Here is a 5784-nt window from a genome sequence, read left to right on the forward strand (position 1 = left end):
TTTTTTCAGGGTCCATGTACACAGGAACATTCTAATCCGAATGATGAGCAGTAAGGATTTCCCCTTACTCTATGTTATTATTAATAATTAATGATATTTACACTTAATTGAACGGTTTAAAAGAGGAGAAAACACGAAAAAAATGACAATTAAATTTTGAAACATAGTTTGTCTCCAATTTCGACTCTTTAAAATTCAAAATTCAACTGAAAAAAAAGAGAAAAACTAGCTAATTTGAATCTTTTTGAAAAACTTAAAAAAAATAATTTATGGAACATAATTAGTAATTTTTCCTGATTAAAATTAATTTTAGAATTTTGATGACATGTTTTAAATAGGTTAAAATCCAATCTGCACTTTGTTAGAATATATAACAAATTGGACCAAGCTATATTTCTAACGAAGACAAATCATTATTTCTTATAGATTTTCCAGAACAAACATTTTAAAAGAAATTCTGAAGACTTTGAAATAAGATTTAAATTTGATTCTACAGATTTTCTAGATTTGCCAGAATAATTTTTTTGAATTTTAATCATAATAAGTTTGAAGAAATATTTCACAAATATTCTTCGTCGAAAAAACAGAAGCTAAAATGAAGAATTAAATTAAAATGTATTTATTATTCTTTACAATAGATAAAATAAATTTACTTGAACATTGATTTAAATTGTCTGGAAAGAAGAGGAAGGAATTTAAAAGGTAAAAAGGTATTTGTGTTTAAAAATCCTAAAATCATTTTTAAGGTTGTATTTTTTCTCTAAAATTGTCTTTCTGAAAGTTATAAAAAGCAAAGTAAAAAAATGTATGAATTTATGTAAACAAGTGAAGACCAAGTCTTTTAAAATATTTTCTTGGATTTTCAAATTCTATTTGAGTTTTGTCTCTCTTAGAATTAAAAATGTCGAGCAAAGCGAGACCAGCTTGCTAGTAAATAAATATAATTTTAAAAATAGCGGCAGTTTACTGGTAAGTGCTGCTATTTGAGCTATTTTTAGAACAGGCCAGCGGGCTACTCATCTGGTCCTTACGGGCTACCTGGTGCCCGCGGGCACCGCGTTGGTGACCCCTGCTTTATAGTATAGGAATTTAACGCATATTATTCCCTGGCTTTCACAGCCCATATCAGGTCCCCGGGCCTCAATTTGATACCTGTGTTTTAGGCCAAAAATATGAACGTGCTTTTAAAAAAATCTGCGATGTAATAAAGCTGCAATATTTGATGTGGCGAGGGACGACTACTTTTGCTTTTAGCATAAATGCATGTGGCTATATTGCACGTATTTGCTAATTCCGAGCTAAAAACACACTCGATATGAATATCATACAAAAATAAAATAAAGTTGCATGAGTTGGGCCAACACTTTGTGTGTATTATAAACCTGGGCAAATATTCGATAAGTCAATTAATCAAAGAATAAGGAAAAATTTACTCCGTAACATTGCTAGCCTCGATAAATGCCATGTGCATGCATTGTTACGGGCTGAAAGAGACCGGAGACCGGGCTTTCTGCTCCGCCGCTCCCAGTATGTGGAACGCTCTCCCTGACCACCTGAGGGCACCACAGATTGTGGATGCTTTTAAAAAGGGCTTAAAACCCCTTCTTTTTTAAAAAAAGCCTTTTTTTAGATGTATGCGTGCTAGTTCGAGCTATCAGGCTGTTCTAGTTTTTATTTTTTTATTATCTTCTTATTTTTTTAATACACTGTAGCACTTTGAGGTTGTTTGCTCAATGTAAAGTGCTTTTTACAAATAAAATCTATTATTATTTATTCTGATAACTGCTGTAAAACTCCTCATGGTTAGCATTACCGCATTCAATTCAAATGATCGAAAACCACGATTGATAACCATAAAATTATGCGTTGGCTTGGTAGCCAGCTTAAATGCTAGCATGAAAACAAGAGACGTTAACGTCTTTCCCCGTTAAGAAACCTCATACCCCAATTTAAAGTTGCATAAACACATTACTGTCAAACCCACTAAGATACAGTATTCACATTGCCTTAGCAAACGGGTGTCAAACTTGTTTTCATTGAGGGCCACACCGCAGTCATGGCTGCCATTATTAGAGGGCCGCTTGTAACAGTAAATAATTAATGAATTTGATAATTTTGATAGTAGTTGCCTTCATTATAACACTTATATTAGACTTTTAAAGTAATCTTGATAGTAGGCTACAATAACTAATATAGGCACTTACATCATGTGTTGTCTTCATTATAACACTTATATTAGACTTCTAAAGTCAATTTGATAGTAGGCTAATATAGAAACTTACATCATGTGTTGCCTTCATTATAACACTTATATTAGACTTCTAAAGTTATTGTGATAGTAGGCTAATATAGCTACTTAAGACACTTACATCATGTGTCGCCTTCATTATAACACTTATATAAGACTTTTAAATTAATTTTGATAGTAGACTAATACAGCTAATATAGACACTTACATCATGTGTTGCCTTCATTATAACACTTATATAAGACTTTCAAAGCCATTTTGATAGTAGGCTAATATACACTACCGTTCAAAAGTTTGGGGTCACCCAAACAATTCTGTGGAATAGCCTTAATTTCTAAGAACAAGAATAGACTGTCGAGTTTCAGATGAAAGTTCTCTTTTTCTGGCCATTTTGAGCGTTTAATTTACCCCACAAATGTGATGCTCCAGAAACTCAATCTGCTCAAAGGAAGGTCAGTTTTGCAGCTTCTGTAACGAGCTAAACCGTTTTCAGATGTGTGAACATGATTGCACAAGGGTTTTCTAATCATCAATTAGCCTTCTGAGCCAATGAGCAAACACATTGTACCATTAGAACACTGGAGTGATAGTTGCTGGAAATGGGCCTCTGTACACCTATGTAGATATTGCACCAAAAACCAGACATTTGCAGCTAGAATAGTCATTTACCACATTAGCAATGTATAGAGTGTATTTCTTTAAAGTTAAGACTAGTTTAAAGTTATCTTCATTGAAAAGTACAGTGCTTTTCCTTCAAAAATAAGGACATTTCAATGTGACCCCAAACTTTTGAACGGTAGTGTAGCTAATATAGACACTTACATCATGTATTGCCTTCATTATAACACTTATATTAGACTTCTAAAGTCATTTTGATAGTAGGCTAATATAGACACTTACATCATGTGTTGCCTTCATTATAACACTTATATAAGACTTTTAAAGTCATTTTGATAGTAGGCTAATATAGCTAATATAGACACTTACATCATGTGTTGTCTTCATTATAACACTTATATAAGACTTGAAGTCATTTTTATAGTAGGCTAATATAGCTAATATAGACACTTATATCATGTATTGCCTTCATTATAACACTTATATTAGACTTAAAGTCATTTTGATAGTAGGCTAATATAGACACTTACATCATGTGTTGCCTTCATTATAACACTTATATAAGACTTTTAAAGTCATTTTGATAGTAGACTAATATAGACACTTACATTATGTGTTGCCTTCATTATAACACTTATATAAGACTTGTAATATTTTTGGTCCAATATGACTCTTTCAACATTTTGGGTTGCCTGCCCCCGCACTAGTGAGCAGTAAATGAAAGAGCAATAATAACATGTGTGGTATGCTCGTTCAGAATAAACTTCCACCGACCGACCAAACATAACAATGACCATTTGCAAAAAACATCAATATCGTCACATAATTGACGCACATCCTTACAACCGCCCTGTGCAAAAACCTACTGACAAATAACCACTCAAAAAAAACCGCATTGTACTTTTACGATTATATAATATTTTTTCCCTGTTTTTGTGCGTCTATCTGGCGGCTGCGCGCGCACCCAGCGGCGCGTCGCATTCCAAAAGGCGAAAGAAGAAGAAAAAAAAAAAAGGGCCATTGTTGGTAAAAAATGGTCACACTCCAACAAGCTTAAGACACCATTTTGAATATGCAGCCCTTTTCTACATGTCAACACGGGTATGCCATCCTGACAATTATTCTATTCTTAACCCCCGCCGCGGCTGCGTTGTTGTGCGTGTCGTGCACGCAGGAATCCGCATAATAGTTGCGCTGTTAGCTTAGCATGAATGCTAACAGCATCTCTCGCATCCGCCACGATTATCGGGCGATAATCGGCCGGTTACAAACACCACCGCGACACTTATGGTGATAAACAAAGACAAAAAAAAAAGACAAATATATCACAATTAGTTTCCGTTCTGCGAACCGGCCCTGTTGTAGCCCCGAGTAGCCGAAGCCCACCGAGGACAATCGAGGAGGGAACAAAAACAAACCCACGCGTGGCCGCCCGGTGACGCGACACTTACCGGCGTCACTCGCTCGGAGACAACAAACTTCACGTTCCACCGTGGGTGTGCAGGAGACTCGTCGTGGATTCTCTCGGCCTCGGGGTCGCGGCGGGAACGGCTGGCGGTCGGAGGAGCTGCGTGGAGTGGGCCAAGCGAGACACTGAGAACCGCCACAGACGCTGGAGAGTGGGGGATGGGGATGCACTGGCGGCCGGGAGGGAGGGGGAGTGGGGGCGGGATGCAGCAGAGATGCGATTCAGGCCGAATTTTAAAAATGGACGTTCGTTTGGAGGGGATTCACATCCAGATCCACATTCTTATTCACACCGATTCTAAATCACTTTTATTTTTCAAACACCGTTTTTTATTTTTCTAAATCCATTGTTTAAAAAACAAGATTTTCCCACAATTGATTAAAAAAAAATTTAAAAATTAAAAACAAAATCAGACTTGTTTTTCTTTCAATCAAACTTTTTTTCAACATTGTAACAAAAAAACAAAAAAATATATATATAATTCATAATTCATTTTTGTAGTTTATTATTTTTATTTCATGTATACTTTTTTATGGGTTTCTTATTTGGGGGACAAAAAGAACATTTTACATCTATGGAAGCCTGTTTTCCCCTGTGATGAGGTGGCGACTTGTCCAGGGTGTAACCCGCCTTTCGCCCGAATGCAGCTAAGATAGGCTCCAGCACCCCCGCGACCCCAAAAGGGACAAGCGGTAGAAAATGTTTTAAAAAAATACCCCAATGGTAAGTTATATTTATGAGATAAAAAGTTCAAATTATGAAATTATGAGATAAGAAAGTCGAAATAATTTGATAAAAAAGTGATAATTATGAGATAAAGATCGTAATTATGAGATAGAATGTCGAAAATATCAGATAAAAAGTCAGAATCATGAGATAGAAAGTTGAAATAATGAGGTAAAAGTCCTAGTTATGAGATAAAAAGTCGAAATCATGAGAAAAAAAAGTCATAATGAGATAAAAAGTCATAAATCTAAGTCATACAAGATAATGAAATAAAAAGTCATAATCATGAGATAAAAAGTCGAAATTATGAGATTAAAAAGTCGAAATAATTTGATAAAGTCATAATTATGAGATAGAAAGTTGAAATAGTGAGATAAAAGTCCTAGTTATGAGATAAAAGTCGAAATCATGAGATAAAAAGTCATAATCATGAGAAAAAAAGTCGAAATTATGAGATAAGAAAGTCAAAATAATTAAATGGACGTTCATTTTGTGGGGTGCACAAAAAATAGATTCACATCTGAATCGTGATTCTTATTCACACCGATTCTAAATCACTTATATTTTTCAAACATCGTATTTTACATTTTTTAATCGATTGTTTTAAAAAAAAAAACTTTTTTTTTTTTTTTAACAATCGATTAAAAACATGTAAAAAAAAAAACATGTTTGAAAAATATTAAAAACAAAATCAGACTTGTTTTTCTTTCAATCAAACTTTTTT

At 34.4% G+C, this 5784-nt stretch overlaps 1 protein-coding gene across 1 annotated transcript in view; it reads right to left on the reverse strand.

The window, feature by feature from the left end:
* LOC133663057 (protein FAM168A-like) overlaps window positions 1-4505 on the reverse strand; it is a 66400-nt gene extending 61895 nt beyond the window's left edge. The window contains exon 1 of the mRNA XM_062067243.1: window positions 4318-4505. The gene's annotated coding sequence lies outside the window, so the exon portion shown is untranslated. The remainder of the gene's footprint in view (window positions 1-4317) is intronic.
* Between the last annotated feature and the right edge of the window lie 1279 nt (window positions 4506-5784).

This window comes from Entelurus aequoreus, linkage group LG13 (assembly GCF_033978785.1).
Source record: "Entelurus aequoreus isolate RoL-2023_Sb linkage group LG13, RoL_Eaeq_v1.1, whole genome shotgun sequence".
NCBI lineage: Eukaryota > Metazoa > Chordata > Actinopteri > Syngnathiformes > Syngnathidae > Entelurus > Entelurus aequoreus.